This window comes from Chelonia mydas, chromosome 4 (genome assembly GCF_015237465.2).
Source record: "Chelonia mydas isolate rCheMyd1 chromosome 4, rCheMyd1.pri.v2, whole genome shotgun sequence".
In the NCBI taxonomy this organism is placed as follows: domain Eukaryota; kingdom Metazoa; phylum Chordata; order Testudines; family Cheloniidae; genus Chelonia; species Chelonia mydas.
This window is the reverse complement of record NC_057852.1, coordinates 15,857,071-15,877,393: the sequence shown is the minus strand read 5'-3', so window position 1 is coordinate 15,877,393 and position 20,323 is coordinate 15,857,071. Positions and strand designations below refer to the sequence as shown.

Below are 20,323 nucleotides of genomic sequence, written 5' to 3'. Positions count from 1 at the left end.
ACACACACACATACACGGTGTGGTATCCCCTCCCCCCAGCACACACACACACACACACACACGGTGTGGTATCCCCTCCCTCCAGCGCACACACGCACACACACGGTATGGTATCCCCTCCCCCCCAGCACACACACACACGGTGTGGTATCCCCTCCCCCCAGCGCGCGCGCGCACACACACACACACACGGTGTGGTATCCCCTCCCCCCAGCACACACACACGGTGTGGTATCCCCTCCCCCCAGCACACACGCACACACACACACACGGTGTGGTATCCCCTCCCCCCAGCACACACACACACACGGTGTGGTATCCCCTCCCCCCAGCACACACACACACACACACACACACACACGGTGTGGTATCCCCTCCCCCCAGCGCGCGCGCGCGCGCGCACACACACACACACACACACACAGAGGCCCAACCTGCCCCGGGCGCGGCGCGGGCTCCCGGGGGCCGCGGCGCGGGAAGGCAGGCCAGGCCGGCCCGCCCGGGAGGAGGCGGAGACAGGGCCCCGAGCCCCGCCCCGTCGCTCCCGCCCGCCTCCCCCCGGAATAATCCCAATATTTATCCGGCAGCAGGCGCCTCCGGCCCCCCGCCCGCCGGCTGATCCCCCGCGCCCGGGCCCCCGCCCCGCCCCGGCGGGCCGCTGCCTGCATGTATTTGCTGCCCTCCGCGCCGCCGCCCAGCCCCGCCGCCCTCGCCAGCCCGGCGCGCCGGATGCAGGTGAGCTGGGCCGGGGGCCTGCGGGAGTCGGGGGGGACCAGCGCGGCCTAACCGGCCCGGCGCCCCGGGCAGGGGGGGGGCGCGCGCGGGGAGGCGCCGGGCGGCCGCGCGGGGCCGGGCCTGCCCGGGAGGGGGAGGCCGCCCGCCGTCCCGCGCTCATGAAGGGTCTCCCGGGGGCGGGGCAGCGCGGCCATTGGCGTGTGTGTGTGTGCGCGCGGCCCGCGAGCCGGGCGCCAGGGCCTCGGCACCGCGCGGCCATCGCGGCCCCCCCGCCCGCGGCTGCCCCTATGGCGCTGCGCCTGTTGGGTAACACGTGGCCCGAGCCCAACGCTCGGCCCCGGGTGTTGTGGGGTTCCCGCCAACGGGCCTGGGGGTGGGGGGAGACTTGGGGAGTCGTCAGCGCTCGCTCCTGCGTGGGGGCCTGTTGTTTCTTCGGGGGGGGGGGGGGTAGAAAGGTTGGCTTTCCCCGCACTGCCCCATCCACGGCTTGGTCCTGAAAGCTGCTGAGAGCCCTCCCCTGGGGGGCGAGTGTCAGGGGCTCAGGAGCTTTTGGGATCAAGTCCCAGGGCTGTAAAGGTTGTCATTTAACCCTGGGTCTTTCGACGGAAAGCTTGTACTTTAGCTGGAGGCTCTTCGTCCCGCGCCTCCGTCCCCTCGGAAATGTAACTTTCCAGTAGCTGACACACGGTCAGTTGTTATCCCTACAACTGTTTCCAGTGAGACTTCTGACACTTATTTAATCTTCAGGCTTGTTTTGTGACACTAAACCTCATAGAGGTCTTCATCGTAACTGGTAATACGGGTTTTCTTGGTTCCTTAGTGTAGAAAGTTTTTAAAATCTCATTTTTAAATGGTGTATTTGTGTTGATAAATGCGAGGTAATGCACATTGGAAAACATAATCCCAAGTATACCTATAAAATGATGGGGGTCTAAAGTAGCTGTTGCCACTCAAGAAAGAGATCTTGGAGTCATTGTGGATAGTTCTCTGAAAACATCCACTCAGTGTGCAGGGGCATGTTGGGCATCATTAAGAAAGGGATAGATAATAAGACCAAAAATATCATATTGCTTCTATTTAAATCCATGGTACACCCACATCTTGAATACTGAGTGCAGATGTGGTCACCCCATCTCAAAAAAGGTATACTAGAATTGGAGAAGGTTCAGAAAAGGGCAACAAAAATTATTGGGGTATGGAATGGCTGCCATATGAGGAGAGATTAATAAGATTGGGACTTTTCAGGTTGGAAGAGAGACGACTAAGGGGGGGATATGATAGAGATATATAAAACCATGACTGGTGTGGAGAAAGTAAATAAGGAAGTGTTATTTACTTCTTCTCATAACATAAGAACTAGGGGTCACCAAATGAAATTAATAGGCAGTAGGTTTAAAACAAACAAAAGGATGTATTTTTTTCACACAATACACAGTCAACCTCTGGAACTCCTTGCCAGAGGATGTTGTGAAGGCTAAGAGTATACCACGGTTCAAAAAAGAACTAGATAAATTCATGGAGGATAGGTCCATCAATGGCTATTAGCCAGGATGGGCAGGAATGGTGTCCCTAGCCTCTGTTTTGCCAGGAGCTGGGAATGGGCAACAGGGAATGGATCCCTTGATGATTACCTGTTCTCTTCATTCCCTCTGGGCACATGACGGCTGCTGTTGGAAGACAGGATACTGGGCTAGATGGACCTTTAGTCTGACCCAATATGGCCGTTCTTATGTTACAATAGCAGCTAGAGCAGTGGTCCCCAGCCTTTCTGTGGGAATAGCATATTCCTGTTCCCAGAAGACTGTGGAGGGCGCCAGACACCCCACCGCTGAAATGCCGCCGAGAAGCGGCAGCGGCAAGAAGCTTTGCCGCCGAAATGCTGCTGAGAAACAGCAATGCTTCTTGGCAGTTTGGCGGGCAGTTCTCCGGTGGCCGCCCTTGGCTGTGGCATTTCGTCGGCTCGGTGTCCTGCGGGCGCACACAACTGCCCTTGTGGGTGCCATTGCACCCCCAGGCACCCCGTTGGGGACCCCTGAGCTAGAGGTTAGGCACTGTAGAAATATGTGGTAAAAACACAGGTCCTGCCCTATAGAGCTTACCATTGAGGTAATGACAACTCAATATGGCAGATGAGACAAACAGGTGCGAGGACAAGGTGGCAATGGAAGTACGTTTTCACTTAGGTTGGAGTGTAGACAAAGCCTATATGGGCATAACTTATGTCTCTCAGGTGTGTGAAAAAACCACCTCCCTGAGTGACATAAGTTACACTGACATAAGCACTTGTGTGTACAGGGCTATGTTGGTGGGAGAACTTCTCCCACTGACATAGCTTCTGCAGCTGGCGGAGATGACTTTATTATGCCGATGGGAGAGCTCCTGTCGGCATAGAATGTTTTCACCAGACACACTGCAGTGGCGCGGCTGTATTGGTACAGCTGCGGTGCTGTATGTATAGACATGGCCTTAGATTAGCTTGCCACTTGCCTACCTGTCATCAGCTTGTAGTGTTTTTGTAGGCACTGTTCTGCAGACATCGTGGTTAAAATTGAGTCTTAAGGAGAGATTTGGTGGAGGCTAAATTAGCCACTCTTCAAATTTGTAGCGGGAATTTGTGCCAGGCGTGGGAATGTCTTGGAAGTCCATAGTTCATAAAGACTGGCAGAGGTGGTGAGGTAAGATAGTGGCTCTGGTAAGTACGGCTGGGGTCAACTATGAATAGCCCTTAAGGTCAAGATAATGAGCACATATTTGATGCTATAGGGAGGGAGGAATCTAGTGAACCGACAAATGGGTGTATGATATGAGTGAAGTGTGAAGACTTTGGCAGCAGCATTTTAATTGACTTGAGGATGGCAAAGTTGCAGTAGTCTAGAGGCTACAGAAGAAGAGACTGGAGTATGAAGTTGTGATATAGAGGGCCTAGATAAGACATATTATTTCAGCAGTCAGAAGAGAGCAAATACATATAGCTGTGTTGAAGAAAGTTTTTCTGTAACATAGTGGCATACATACTTGAGTCCTGATCTTGCAAATGCTTAAGCATGTGTGAGACTCATTGAAGTCTGCATGAAGTTAATCATGTGAATAAATATTAGCAGGATAGGGGCCTTTGCTAGTTAACATCTTTCATATTAGAGAGGTGGATTCTCTCATTTATCCGATTCTCCAGAGCAGCCCAGTAGAAGGAATTAGCATCACCTTTAAATGACTAGAAGAACACCATCAACTAGACCAGTGTTTTCTCAACCTGTGGTCCATGGACCTTTGGGGGTCTGCGGACTATGTCGAAGGGGTCCACGAAAGGCTTAGACTGAAAACTGAACAGAATTCAGCTATATATACAGACAGTAGATTTCCAAAGGGGTCTGCACCTCCAATTAAATTCTTTTAAGGGTCTGCAAATGAAAAACCACTGACCTAGACTTCAGGCTCAAAACTTAGATTTTGTAAATAAAATGTTGCAAAACCTAATATGAATAGAAATATTTTCACATTTTTAATTCAGTGAAGACTCTTCTATGTAAAGAGATATAACTTCAGGTGGTTTTTTTTTTTTTTTTTAAAGTTAAGCATAGCTTAGGTACTACACTGCTTCTGAGTTCCTCTGACAGTTTTTGTGCTTTATAACCACATCTTCCACATGGCTGGTTGGAAGGCCCACATGAACAGGAAGACAATAATGATGTAAAACATAAAGAAACTGAAATGAGCCAATTTTTAATCTAAGCTTTTAGTTACAGTTATCTTAAATGTTATTTGCCTGAGAATATTTTATTTACCATCACAAAGTTTTTAAAAATTTGAGTTGACTGTCTAAGCGTTTGCTGCAGGGTACTATGGTTCCAAACAGTGTTCTTGTGCATGAGAGCTTGAATGTTAAATTGACAAAGGCCTTGTCTACATGCAAAAACATTTTTGGTTTAACCCTGCCCTGTACAGACACTCTTACTTCTGTATAGTATTACATTTTTGGTTGATCTTAAATTTATTCCCAAGCATCATAAAGCTAAATTGAAAAAAGCTACTCTTTTACCAGAACAAGTGTGTCCACGCAGGGGGATTATGCCTGCATGGCATAAATGGCAAAAAGTAAAGCTGTTTTTTACTGTTTTTAATAATGAAGTTGCTACTAGTGACAGAGAGTTGTTTTTTTTTTGTTTTGTTTTGTTTTTAAGTTAGTTTCTAATTTGGAGGGTTGGGAAATGGACAGTGTCTCAGTAAGCATGAAATGTGGCCACACACAGATACTACTATGACAGTGGGTTTCACTTTTCCATTCTGTTCCTTAAAAATATGCATTGATAGTGAAATTCTTAAGTTCACAGTAAAATGTGAATCTGATAAAATTCAACTAATGTTTGTCTTGGTTTAATTATTTTACCGTGATAAATTATTATGACAGCAGTACTTTACAAAAGGTAATTTAAACGCTGAAACACGAGGTTTCACTTATATTTATGGCCTACTTTGTGATGAAAACATGTACAGCAACCTGATCTGATTTCCTGTTCTTAGCATTTCCCACTTGCATGGTATATTACACTTCATACATTTGATTCAATAATTATTCAGTGAAACCAACTCATTAAGAACCCTGGTATTGTAAATGGTCACCCTTAAATCTTCTCTGTTGAGTGGAGCAGAAATTTATTTACTTCTGTGGTTTTGGTGGTATTGATCCAGAATAGATCAAAATGGATACTTCTATGACTTACTGCCCTTCACTGCTTTCATAGAGATGACTCCACCATATGCATGACCTGGACTTTCGTGTTGAGTCTGATTCATCCTAACAAAACTCAGCTCAGCTCAGGCATAAGATCTACATGCCCATTATCTTTCAAGGTGATTGAAGACAAGAATAAAGTAATGACATTCTGTTTGGGTGTTCAAGGCAGTTTTGCAAAGCTGTATTGACCAATGCCTATCTAATGTACTGTACACCCTTTCTATAACAACCGTGTCGGGATCCAAGCCATTTGTTCATTATATCCAGGGGTTTGGTATAGTGAAAGAGCCCCACCGGTGTGGGGGCTGCTGACAACTCCTCCAGTCTCAACTGCGGGGCTCAAGGTGGGATCCGGGGATGGGGTTCATTATAGCAGAAGGTTCGTTATTATGAAGGGCATTCTAGTGAGGGTGTACTGGGGTTTGTAATTCGTTTACACAGAGATCATTTTGTCCTCTTCACAACTGGATTGTAATGGTCCTCTTTGCTTGGGGAGCCCCAATATAGTTGCATCTCCATTTCTTCAGTTTTCTTTTTGTTTTTCGTCTGTCAGGAATGTTTCCTTTTAGTTTAGTTTTGCAGAATTTAATCTGAAACTCTGAAGGACAATGTGAATAGATAATAGGTATCTTGAGAATCTTCAACTATGTTTACCGTGCCTCTGTCCTTGAGTACTAAGGCTCTACCATGGTAAGATATGAGTGTAAATATTAGTCATCTAGTTGTTAGATGTGAGGCACGTTTGGTGATGGCATAGCTTTTCTGTTGTTGTGAGAGTGTGAAGCTTTACAGCTTCTGGTTGAAACCTCAAGTTTTAATGTAGACTAAAATTTTACTTTATTTACTTGAAGGAAGTGATAGGTTAGTTTGTCATTTGGATCCTCAACCCCTTCCACTGTAAATGGAAACTTGTTAATTTTAGGCTTGCACAATTTTGTTGGGTGCTAATAGCTGAAGTGGGAGATATTATAAAACTTCTGCTTATTTTGGGTGTTGACAGTGATTTTATTTCCTTTGTGTCATATAATTTTTCCCAGGGTGGATTTAAATCACTGGTCAGGGAGACTCGATTTAATCGTGGTTTTCTACATAAAAGTGCATTCTTGTTGGTTGTTATAACCTTAATATATACTCTTTACAACTCAGCGATAGATGTAGGTTTCATTTTTAGAAGGTACATACTGTACATTTTTAAACAGTGATTTAATTTGAAAACTTTTCAAATTAGTTTTACAGCTGTATCAGAAAATGAATGGTTGTTTGGTTATTTCATTTACCAAAGGTAATTGAAGCAGATATTTATGAAGTCATTGGGAGGTGAACTATCTCCAGTACAACAGGTTAATCATTAATATTTGGAGGATTTTCTTGCCATTATTTTCTTGCTGTATTAGGAGGAGAACATCACCAGACAGACATTTAAATTGTTTTATTTAACTAAAACAACAATGTTAAGTATTCTGGATTTTTTTCTTTAACAGCAAACATAATATTTTAACAAAACAAGCATATGTCCCTTGCATCTCACATTTATCTCCAGACTTCTTTTCCTTGTCCAGATATATTCCATCCCCAACAATTTTCTATTAATTGAACTTTTTGAAACTTTGCACTTTTAGAAAGAGGTAAGGGATTGACTCTGTGTATACAAATTTGCAGAGGGACAATACAATAGAGTTGAGGTCTGTTATTTCTCACCTCTGTATATTATTTATTTATGTAAAAACATTTTTGCTGTTAACAAGGATGTTACCTCTGGAGACACAAATCCACAGTTTGAGAACTGCAAAACTAAGCATTTCTGATGGTGACTGAGCACTGAGTCCCATTGGGTAGATAGAAAGATTAACCTAAATAATCTCTACAGAAGCCTGTGGAACCCCATAAGATTGAGTCTCTAATCCATGAACTATTGGAACTCATTTAGAAAACTTTTCGTAAACCTTACATGAATTTATTGTCTCATACTATAGAATTAGAATTTATAATCCCTATTCCATGATGAGATATCTTTGAGCTATAATGTATCTTAATTAAAACGATCTTTAGATAGGTTTTCTCCTCAAAAAGCATTTTATCAAAAAAATCCCATTTAAATAAAAAAATCTGATTTTTAAATTGTTTTTAAAAAAAACATTGATTTTTATCCACCCTGGTTTTTCATTATAAAGATTATGATAGAAAAATTAATAGTTAAAGATAATGAATTTGCTTAAGTTTGCCTAGCCCAGCACTGTAGTAACTTCAACATTAACATTAAATTCACACCTCTTTTTAAAAAATAAAGCGGAGTTTTCTCTGAGTAGTAACAGGAACTAGAATCATAGAACTGGAAGGGACCTTGAGAGGTCATCTAGTCCAGTCACCTGCACTCAAGGCAGGACTAAGTATTATCTAGACCATCCCTGACTGGTGTTTGTCCAACCTGCTATTAAAAATTCCCAATGATGGAGATTCCACAACCTCCCTAGGCAATTTATTCCAGTGCTTAACTACTCTGACAGGAAGTTTTTCCTAATGTCCACCATAAACCGCCCTTGCTGCAATTTAAGCCCACTGCTGCTTGTCCTATCCTCAGAGGTTAAGAACAACAATTCTTCTCCCTCCTCCTTGTAACAACCTTTTATGTACTTGGAAACTGTTATCATGTCCCCTCTCCGTCATCTCTTCTCCAGACTAAACAAACCCAATTTCTTCAATCTTCCTTCATAGGTCATGTTTTCTAGACCTTTAATCATTTTTGTTGCTCTTCCCTGGACTTTCTCCAATTTGTCCACATCTTTCCTGAAATGTGGCACCCAGAACTGGATACAATACTGCAGTTGAGGCCTAATCAGCACAGAGTAGAGCGGAAGAATTACTTATTGTGTCTTGCTTATAATACTCTTGCTAATACATCCCAGAATGATGTTTGCTTTTTTCGCACCAGTGTTACACTGTTGTCTCATATTTAGCTTGTGATACACTATGACCCCCAGATCCCTTTCTGCAGTACTCCTTCCTAGGCAGTCATTTCCCATTTTGTATGTGTGCAACTGATTGTTCCTTCCTAAGTGGAGTACTTTACGTTTGTCCTTATTAAATTTCATCCTTTTTACTTCAGACCATTTCGTCAGTTTGTCCAGATCATTTTGAATTTTAATCCTAAAACCAAGCTGGAGATGGAGTCTTCTGTTAAACTGAAGGAGAAACATTGGAGAAAATGTTTCATTTGCACTCTGGCATTAGTAATTTGTTTTACTCCAAAACAGACTGCGACGGGCTCCCTGGGGTACAACCTGAAACTGGGGTACCGCTGTGCCCCCTTAACTCTCCAGCGTGGTCTGTCTCTCTGTGCTTTACCTAGTGACAAGCAGCAAACCCCTCCAGGTGCCGTTATCACTTAGCACAATAGCACGTGGAGCCCCACACCTATATACATTGTGTGAATGCTCCCTGAGCTGCTCACGAATCACACAGAGAAAGGCACCAGCAAATCTTCCAAGCCCCCACCTTTGCACCCCCAGAATATATCGTCTTACCCTGGTCAGAAGCCTGATCAGTATAAGTTCATTACTCAGTCCTCCCCTTCCTCAGTGTGGAGTGGAGAGACCCTTTGTAAACTGAACTGAGATTTCCCAAGCATTTCAACCAGAACACACTGTTTTAGGTAAAATGTAAAACAGATTTATTAATTACAGAAAGATAGATTTTAAGTGATTATAAGTGGTAGGCACAAAAGGTCAGAGATAGTTACTAAAGAAAATAAAAGCAGATTGCAGTATTAAAGATGGAAATGACAAGGACACTGAACTACCCTTTTACTGATAGAGCAGGTCACCCCTCCCCATAAGGATTGAGGTGCACTGACACGTAAGCGTGGGGAAGCTTGCTTAGCCAGAACTTGTCTGCTTACCTACAGAACTACTTTATTCAGGGTTGTCAGTCTGGCATCCTTGACAAGCACTAAAATGAGGCAGGGGTCTGACAAGTTTGGGAGGAGTATTGTGTGTGCATGTAACTGGGCTGTCATCATGCATATGCACAAGGGGACAGAATTAAGATTGCATGGGCAACCTTACTTCTGGCATTTCCTGACTTGAGAGCTTGACTTTGCAACCTTAAACTTCGCTACTTTTTTGTTTTGTTTATTCCTCTTAGAATGTAGGCACCTTGACATCCCAACTGTGGATGGAATTTGTTTGAACTGTCAGAGCTCTTACGAAGATAACTATCTAGCAAGATTTATTTTTCTCATTGTGTATCTGCAGTTCAGCAAAAGCAATCTCATGTGTTACTAAAAATATTGGATTCTAACTGTACCCTAGAGAACAAGTGAAATACTCATTTTTAAAACCTGAACAAAAAACTGACCATTTCTAACGTGCATTGTTCTCCATACGTCTGAAATCTTTCTGTGTCAGATTTGTGTTTGCTAATTTTTCCTGTGGGAGGAACCATTTTATGGATGATGCTCCTGGATTTTTATATCATGCCCAAGTGTGCTTGGCTAGGCCCTTTCACTCACTGAAAGAGGTGGTTTGACAATGGAAGTGCTTATTTGACCTCCAAGGATATATTTTTATCTGCTTTTATTACATATGAAAATACGGAGCAATTTAAATTATTGCAGTACTACTTCATGACGGAAAACTTGTAGTCAAACTTTAAATTATACCACCATAAACTCAGATTTGTTTGGACAGAAAACTATACTACTTTGATGACTTGAGTTTGTTGGCCATGACTTTTTATTTTAATTATATTTTTTTAAAATGCAGGATTCTTAGATTGTGTATCAGTGGCTTTTGTAAGTTTGTTTGAATAGGCTTTTAAAAACAAAAAAGGCTTGTGGGGTGTATTGCATGTAGTCTGTTTAGCAAAACACTGGAGAGGCAATCATATCAATGAAGTTGAGCAGTTTGGGTGTGAGGGAAAGGAAGGTGCTGTAGAAAACATTGTAAAATAAGTTTAAACCTGTATATATGTGCAGGCCTGTTGGCTCTAGTCCAGGTTTACTAGTGGATTTTACTCCTATGGGAGCATGAATTCTTACTCATATGCTTTTCTTCCCTCTTAAAATTCTGTGACTCTTTAGATACAGTAATTGCATATGACAGGACTTCAAGTGCTCTTATAACCTGCTTTTCGGTTTAACAGAAAACTCCTGCTATCTTTGCCATAGCCATAAAGATGTATATTTAAATTTCTGTTTCTGTGGATCTGATATGTACTGTGGAGTCTCACTCATCTATTTGTTACTTAGACTAGACCAGCCAGTCTGCCAGATTGAGATGCAGCTGGCCTAACATCCATTTATTTTACTTCATGACAACTCATTTGGTTTTCAGGACTTCCTTTATTCCAAAGAATTCTGTGTAAACTGAAGGCAAATCCAAGAACTGCTCATTCATCCAAGTTTGTCATCCTACACACCAAATTGCAACAGTCACAAAAAGCAGCATATAATTGGAGTTTGTCACTGGAGCAGTAAAGCAAGGGTGGTCTTTTTATTCAGGGTTTTGAGGAACGCCAGTTGCTGGTGTCTTCCACAGGCGTTGTCTAACTCTCCCTTAAATCGTAGTCCTGGCCCTTTCATTATTTTCCTTCTCTCTATCCTAAGGAAGTTACTGAAGGTGCTAGTTGTTGAAACTTGTAGATGTTTATTTCTCGCTCTAGGCCTTGTATAAAACTTTACCTTAATGAAATCTAGGTTGCAAGTAAATCTGTGCTATTAGCTAACTTTATACGGTAGTGTTTTTTAAAATAAAAAATATAATGTTAAGATTGCACTCCCAAGCAAACCATTTGTGGTGCAACCATAATCACAAACTTAACCCTGCCCCAGTACTACTGCAGTCAATTAGAATTTTTGTAATGAGTAGCAAAGTAGTAGACTTGTTTAGAGTTGAGCTTAAGGAAGTGTTTAGTTAATAGAGCATGATGCAATCTGAGTTGTTGACTTCACTTATTGTTAATTTATGGACCAGCTGTACAATGCTCTTCCATGAATTTGTCCTGAGCGTTTTGGTTTGTTGTCTTAAATATTTTTATGATGCAGTCCCACAGATTCTAACAGTAGGCCTTCAGTCACTCTGGCAGCTTTGCAGGAGGAGACATGTTAACGCTAGGAAAAGGCTGATTTCCTTCCAGTGAAAAGCCAGATGGTTCTCTCTCCCTCCAGACTAGCAAAGGAGGTAGCAGACCTTCCCTTAGCACAGGGAAATCTTGCCTCCTCCCTTCAAAATTTCTTTTCTTTGCCTACAGCCCAATTTTGAGCAGTGTCTGATTAATTTGGCTCCAAATTCTGATTGTGGGTAGTTGTTTTTTTCACTGAGGTGCTGCTGCAGCTTTCCTAAGGGGGCAGGCAGACTCAAAAATGGTGGATCCCTCAGTAAAAAGACCAGGGGTGAGAAATGCGTGTCCTGTTCCTCTGCTCTGCAAATTCCATTGAAAGGGGTTTTTGCTGCTTTTACAACCAAGGGAAAGTCTCATGTTGGCACAGGGTTGCCTTTAGAAAGCCACAGGATCATCATCCTTCCTAGAGTAGTCACCCAGTGAGGAGAAAAAGCACCAAAGAAAATGGCAATTGCTCTGCTTTAAACATTTGCAAGGACTGGAATTCTAAGACTGCTCAAGCCAAAGAGGGTATAATAGAGGCTTTCAGCATCCCTTTGAAACTGGGTGCAGACTCTGCCACAGCCACTCATGGGACTGACTTGCTGGCCAAATGGTGGGCTCCCCCCAACTCTTCCAATTTGTCCAGGTCATTTTGAATTTTAAACTTTTTTTTTCATTTAATGTGGCAGTTAAGTATAAATTTACTGTTTGGCTAAATGGTTTACTGCTGGATATTTCACTGTTTTCTTGTCTAAGAAGTTTCCTAATTATATTTTTTCCTCCATACTGAGGAATCTGCAGAACATGGCTATAAAACTCTATGGGACTTAGTCTTTGGATCCCTAAGGGAATTAAGAAAGGATGTATGGTGCAAGTGCTTAAATTAGGCTCAAACCAACTATATGTGCATTTGGTCTGTGGGGGTTTTTTTTTTAGTGTATTATATGCACAAGTGGCACCAATTTATAACATTGGTACATCGTGCAGTGTGATGTCAATGGATTAATGAGGACAGGAGGGAAAGAGGGAAGGGGAAAATCCAGGAACTGTATATTTCATTTCTTAATCTCTTCTCTCTCCCCTCCCACCCCCGCCCCCCAAAAAAATCAAAATAGGGAAAATACTGATTCCTCCCCCTCTGAGAAAATTGGTGTAGTAATGTCTGTAGAGAGAGAAGAGTAGAGTGTTGTATAGTGCCTTGAATGCTGGCACAGTCTAAAGCAAGATCGGGCATGTTTATGACCCGATAGCTATTTCTGATTCTGCCAATTTTAACTAAATTGAGAACAATGCTTCTATAGAAATTCCATATCTGGCTTCACTTTAAGTAGGGTCATGGAATGGCTATATTACACTGTCAGTCCCATCTTGTTTGCTATCCTGCCTACAATGGCCAGTGCAAGTCTCTCCAATGGAAAGTATGGGGTGGTGATGTGGGAATAATGGTGTATGTGGTGCTTGAGTAGTGTTTTAAGTAGGAGAATGTTCCTTCTGGACCCCTAAGGTGTTCACCCTTAAAATAGTTTCTGGTTTGTATACAGGAGCAACAGTTTGGTCATCTTCCATGTGAGAATCTACAAAGTAAATTATGAATTAATCCTTCATGCCCACCCCTGTGATTATCACCATTTTACAGATAGGGAAACTGAAGCAAATAATATTGTTCACTGCCCTGTATGAACACACAAAGGAGAAACATATATGCCCCGTTCCTCATAGCTCAGTGGTTTGAGCATTGGCCTGCTAAACCCAGGGTTGTGAGTTCAATCCTTGAGGGGGCCATTTAGGGATCTGGGGCAAAAATTGGGGCTTGGTCCTGCTTTGAGCAGGGGGTTGGACTAGATGACCTCCTGAGGTCCCTTCTGACCCTACAATTCTATGACATCTGTACGTGGGTTGTGAATAATGGGAGTCTTTACAATCAGGGAGTACAGGGACACAGCAGTCTACAAAAGAGTTGAGAAATATACAGCAGCCATACTTGCCCCTGCAGAGAGAGTCTTCACAACACATTCTTTGTCACAGTCTGGTCATAAGTGACGTATTTGAGGTCACATGCAGTGGTGTTGTAGCTGTGTTGGTCCCAGGATATTAGAGAGACATGGTGGGTGAGATAATATCTTTTATTGGTTTTATTGAACCAATAAAAGATACTACCTCACCCACCTTGACTTTCTAATATTCAGGGTCACACAGGAAACCTGTGGCAGAGAGATGAATAAAAAAAACTCACTTCCTTACTCCTAGTCTTTTGCACTAACCACAAGACCATTAATCCTTTCACAAATACTATTGGAGGTACATGAAAGGGACTGGATAGTTCTTACTTTTCAGAAAGAAAATTAAGGCACAGTATTTTTAAATGATCTTCAGAGGGAGCAAGTTTCGTTGGTTGGGTTAACTAAACAATGTAGATTGGAGAATGGTGTGGTGATTTTGCAAAATTTGTGTTGCTGGCAGGCGGAGGGGGGGAGGGCATCACTTTTTAAAGAGACCTGCCAAAGGAGGAAAATGCATTTGAGCCTTTTATTTGCTATTGTAGCAATAATGAAGGCCTGAAAATTAAGTCTCCTGTGTTGTATCCTTAGAAATAAGCAATATAAAGTCAGAGAACTGTAGTGGTGGAGTGGGAGTTTTCTCGGTACTTAAATGGATGCTGTCAACTAGAATCTTTTAAAAATTGACTAAAATAAAAAAAAAAAAAAACCTTTAAGAAAACAATTACGTTTTGTTTTGCTACCCTGTTGATGAGGATAAGAATGGATGTTTGGGCAGATACGAAACCAGAAATGCTCAGCCTTTCCTGTTCTTCTCTGTGCCACTCCTGCCTACTGCTGCTTTAGTCTTAGCTCTGCTGCTGCTATTTTTATTTTTTAAAGAGACATTTTTTATCAGGGGGGCGGGGAGATAGGGAACGTGGGAGGAGTGTAGAGTGAGCTAGGGAACGTGAGAGGAGTGTAAAGTGGAATTTTCAGTTTCAAGGTCTGGCTAATGTATTTGGTTTAGTCTAGTGAATTTCACAAGTAAAACAGCCAGTTACTAAAAGATTCTAAGTAAAGATATCTTAATGTAAAAATTACAGAGTGTATGTACCTGTCCTGATTGTATCTTGTTTCACTTTTCTCCTTCAAAGGTTTGTAAACTGTGTGCACACACTCTGAATTTGGGGATGTGTGGGAAGGCCAGACAAACTAAGCTTTCTCTTGTTAAACTTGATGAGGGCCCTACCAAATTCACAGTCCATTTCGTGGCCAGGGGTTTTAAAAGTTGTTTTCAGATGTTTACATCTGAAATTTCATGGTGTTGGAACTGTGGGGGTCCCAACCCAAAAGGCAGTAAGGGTTGGGGGGGGGGGGGGTTCATGCGATTGCCACCCTTTCTTCTGCCCTCCTATGGCAAGGGTGCTGCCTTCGGAGCTGGACAGCCAGAGGGGAAGGCTGCTGGCCAGGTGCCCAGCTCTAAAGCCAGCTCCACTGCCAGCAACAGCATAGAAATGAGGGTCGCAGGGTATGGAGAGGATGGGTTACCATATGTCCAATTTTCCTGGTAGTCTCCCACCTTAGTGGGGGGCTGACAACTGGAGCCACTAAGCTTCCTGCAGCCGGGGGAGATCCTAAAGGTGGGTCTGACCAGCTCAGGGAGCAGCGCCTGCAGGGGAAGAGGAAGTCTCCTCCGTCCCCATCCCGGCAGCTGGAGCCCCTGTGCAGGGTAGTAATCTCTGGCTGCATGCCAGATTTCACAGGGGAAATCAGATTTCACAGTTCATAACACGTTTTTCATGGCTGGGAATTTGGTAGGGCCCTAAACATGACCATTTAAGCGGAGCTCTCTTTGTGATGTGGCTTCAGACCGACCAATGTGTTGTTACCCCTTTTATGGAAGATGGTAACCAACAGTAGCAAAGCATTTCTGTGCCTTTTAATCAGTGTAACTGCTTTTCTTATCACAGGCTAATTTCACTTTCTGCCTCTGCAAAGTCCAACAAAAATCTCTGTGTGAAAACGATATTTTGGGGACTTAATCTTTCTTGGGCAGCTTTTGTTCTTAATGCTTGCTTTTCATATTGTAGGTGAAATAATCTACTAGGCTGAAGGGGAAGAAAATCTTCTAATTTGGAAGCACTTCATGTGCGTTGGTAGTGGGATCTTATGTTCTTTATACAGCTAGGTTGAGAAAACCTTCAACTTCTCCAGTTTTCATTTCGGTTGATTACAACTCTATTCCAGCTTCAAGAACACGAGAACAAATGGATATAAACTTGCCATCGGGAAGTTTAGACTTGAAATTAGACTAAGGTTTCTAACCATCGGAGGAGTGAAGTTCTGAAATTGCCTCCACTGCTCCCCTTAGAAGGCGAAAGACATATCTGGTTTCATGACTAAGCTTGATAAGTTTATGGAGGGAATGGTATGATGGGATAGTCTAATTTTGGCAATTAATTAATCTTTGACTATTAGCGGTAAATATGCCCAATGGCCTGTGATGGGATGCTAGATAGGGTGGGTGTGACGTTGCATTCTATATTCATACTCATTAGCATATTTTTATAAAGTCATATAATGTAACTGGACTATGCTTCATGCAAAAGGTCTCTTGTAAGGTATCATTACAAAGCTTCTAATCCACTGAGTGTGGTCATCCTATTTGTATAAATGTATCACTCTTGTATCTGAAACTAGAAATATGAAATATAACTCTGAGGTCCTATTATAGTTATGCAAAGTGTGGGCCATTAATGGTGGTTTGGAATCTTAATGGCTCCCATTAACCAGGACAATTATCTGTAGATGGCTTTGTTTTACTTGCCTTGCATAATGACAGGTTTCAGAGTAGCAGCCATGTTAGTCTGTATCCTCAAAAAGAAAAGGAGTACTTGTGGCACCTTAGAGACTAACCAATTTATTTGAGCATAAGCTTTATGCATCCAGTGAAGTGAGCTCTAGCTCACGAAAGCTTATGCTCTAATAAATTGGTTAGTCTCTAATGTGCTACAAGTACTCCTTTTCTTTTTTACTTGTAAGTCTTCATTACCCGCTTGCCAGCCCACAGGTATACAGGAAGTCTTACGGTGACATGTGATCATGTCACCTGAATTGGAATCCATCTATAACCTGGTGCTTTTCCATTGAGAAGGAGGGGTGGGAACCCAGAGGGACAAAGGATTCCCGCCTTATGCAAAAGATATATAAGGGGGTGGAACAAAACGGGCGGCCATCATGAGAAATCCCCTAGCTACTACCTGAGCTGGAACAAAGGCTGTACCAGGGGAAAGGATTGTGCCCAGACTAGGAAGGCATCCAGTCTGTGAAAGAGACTTATTGAAATCTCTGAGGGTGAGATTTTATCTGTATTCAGTTTTATTACTGTACTAGACTTAGACTTGCGTGTTTTATTTTATTTTTCTTGGTAATTCACTTTGTTCCGTCTGTTACTACTTGGAACCACTTAAATCCTACTGTCTGTATTTAATAAAATCACTTTTTACTTATTAATTAACCCAGAGTATGTATTAATACTTGGGGGGGGGGGCAAACAGCTGTGCATATCTCTCTATCAGTGTTATAGAGGGCGAACAATTTATCAGTTTACCCTGTATAAGCTTTATACAAGGTAAAATGGGTTTATTTGGGGTTTGGACCCCACTGGGAGTTAGGCATCTGAGTGTTAAAGACAGGAACACTTCTTAAGTTGCTTTCAGTTAAGTCTGCTGCTTTGGGGCACGTGGTTCAGATCCTGGGTCTGTGTTGGAGCAGACTGGTGTGTCTGGCTCAACAAGACAGGGTGCTGGAGTCCCAAGCTGGCAGGGAAAGCAGGGGCAGAAGTAGTCTTGGCACATCAGTTGGCAGCCCCAAGGGGGTTTCTGTGATCCAACCTGTCACAGTGGGATCTGTGTTACTACAGAGAATTCTTTCCTGGGTGTCTGGCTGGTGAGTCTTGCCCACATGCTCAGGGTTTAGCTGATCGCCATATTTGGGGTCGGGAAGGAATTTTCCTCCAGGGCAGATTGGCAGAGGCCTTGGGGTTTTTTCACCTTCCTCTGCAGCGTGGGGCACGGGTCACTTGCTGGAGAATTCTCTGCACCTTGAAGTCTTTAAACCACAATTTGAGGACTTCAGTAGCTCAGACATAGGTCAGGGTTTTGTTATAGGAGTGGGTGGGTGAGATTCTGTGGCCTGTGTAGATGATCATAATGGTCCCTTCTGACCTTAAAGTCTGAGAGTCTATGATTACATACAAAACAAAATCATAAAACGTGAACTAGGGTCTACAATTACAGAGAGTTACTTTTCCTATCTAATAAACTAGGTTTCTCCCCAAAGTTCAGTCTGTTGCAGAGCTGGCTGGCTTGCCCAGAATCACGATCCAAACTTGCATGAAAACACCCCCGCTCCACAAGATGTTTTCTCCAAGTGGTTTTGATTGTTTGCCGTTGTGTCTCGTGGTTTTCCATTGATAGTCTTGGGGTGGAGCAAGGCTAGACAATTGAGCCTTGCGTTAGCTCACTGGCTAACCAGGAAGAATGACAACTCCCTCCTACTTGAACAGGCCATCACCAAGACATATTCTCCCTTGGTGACTAACTTTTACTCCAAATCCATAAAGCATATTTTCAACATAGCAACATTATTTCTTAAATATTACCTGGACAGACATCTCACAGTGATTGAGTCTTGATAATTGTGAGCTTTCTGCGGATACCTTATCTGTTACTCTTTATGGATAAACACTGTGCAAGACATGTGTTTGGTAGTGAGTTTGTCAGGTCTGAGATGAGAGTTGTTTGCAAAGAATAGGGGACCCTTTGCCAAGGGGCTTCTGTGTCTCACCAGTCTATTTAGCTTGTTAGATAACCAAATGCAGCTAAAATTAATAAGTGGTTTATCTCAGGCGGTCTCAGCAAATTAATTATTCATCTAGCCTTTTAAATCCTCCTTCTGTGGTAGGGGATTCCAAGCTTGGGGAAGATCCTTTGCCCCAGACACTTCATTGTGTCTCTGAGTTGGAGTGGAACTGAAACCTTCTTATGAGAATGTGAAGTTGTCCTCCCCAGTCTTCGCTGGGGAGTTATTCAGGAGAACTGAAGAGAGCAACTGTGGCTAGTCTTAGGTCCAGCTGTTCCTGGAGTCTTGGAGAAAGGCTTGTTCACTTTTTCTAGTTGACCCCTTCTCCGTGTGCACTGAATGCAGGCTCTTCTTACACAAGTGAAAAGAGGCTTATCAAAACTCCATCCTTCTGAGAACAGACAGTAAATGTGCAAGTGACAACTGTGATCTGTTAACTGGCAAGAGCCAGGAAAAACAAAGTCCTCCTCTGATAAACTATTCTCTTCAGATTGTCAAAAACACTCCCCTCCCCTGCTCCTCCCAAATCACAGCTCATCACATTCTGGGATAATGGAACCTGGCAAGGTGGGTGGGTGGGAGAATCCACCTGGACATGTGGCAGTTAAAGGAGATTGTGGAATAATTGTTTTCTAGTTATTTCATATCCCTAAATGTTTGTTTTCATTTGTATTTGTCCTAATGTATGATTTTTGTAATCTGCCCTGGAAATAGGAGAGCTAGCACAGATTGAATTCTCCTCCCAGCAGAAATTTCCAGTTGCGAACGCCTTTCCTGTAATCCCTTTTTGTTTTGGAAAGCTTTACGGAAGGGAAAACAGGGCAAGACAACTTCTCAAGTACTGGAATATAGTCAGAAGTGCCAGGAAGATCTGGGTTCAGATGGTCAGCTGACATCAATGGAGTCGTGCTGGACTTTCGGCATCTGTGGCTCTGGCTCTTGGCTTGTATATTTTCTCCGAAGTGTCCAGGCCCTGCCGTTAAGATTCACTATGTATCTGGACAAAGTTACGTGCCTGTACTTTGACCCTCTTCCTACTCATTGTGTTTGCCCTGCTCTTGAGTGGAAGAGTCAGAAGAAGCTAGGATTGTCAGATAAAATTATCAACATTCAGTTGGGGAGATAAGTGCACTTCTTCAGGATAGCTTTGAGTATTTCATGGCTGTTGCTAGAGAAGGGAACTTTAGCACAAAGACCTCCCTGAAATGCCTTGGACTAAGGGTACGTCCTCACTACCCGAGGATCGATTTATCACGTCTCGTCTAGATGCGATAAATCGATCCCCGAATCAACGCCTGTACTCCACCTTGGCAGGAGGAGTAAGCAGAGTCGACGGAGTAGCTGCTGCGGTTGACTTGCCGCCATGAGGACGGCCAGGTAAGTCGAACTAAGATACTTCAACTTCAGCTCCGCCACCCCACCCCCAGTGTAGCCCAGGCCTAAGAGAAGGCTTCATATACCAAAGCATTTATCTTCTAGGCTACGCAGCCTTTACAGCTGTATGTAAGAACTTAGAGCGGGTATTGTGGCCACCAAAGGAATCCATTTTGTTCCATAGATGTGTTTTGGATTAAGAGCCGCTGACTCTATTTTGAGCATTGTGCAGTGAATAAGTCAGTGTACAAAGTTTCTCAGCTTGGGATAGTCAGGGAAGTAATTCATAGTCACTGTCAAGTTTAGTTGTTTCGTAATTATAAAAATGGAACTGCTCTCTTCCCAAACAGAGATGTACTTTTTCCATGACACATACAAGTTATAAGCCAACTAATTATGGATAGGCTGAGGGGTAACTGGGTATAGTTCACTAGCATTTATTTATCTAGCTAGAAAACAAAACTAGGTGTGTTTAAAAACAAAACCCCAAAACAACCAAAAGTGTACGTTGACTTTTCTCCCACTCCTTCACCCTTTGTGT

General features: G+C 43.0%; 1 protein-coding gene across 1 annotated transcript in view; it reads left to right on the top strand.

The window, feature by feature from the left end:
* The first annotated feature begins 559 nt into the window (after positions 1-559).
* CNOT6L (CCR4-NOT transcription complex subunit 6 like) overlaps positions 560-20,323 on the top strand; it is a 69,127-nt gene continuing 49,363 nt past the window's right edge. Inside the window, exon 1 of the mRNA XM_037896732.2 lies at positions 560-735. The gene's annotated coding sequence lies outside the window, so the exon portion shown is untranslated. The remainder of the gene's footprint in view (positions 736-20,323) is intronic.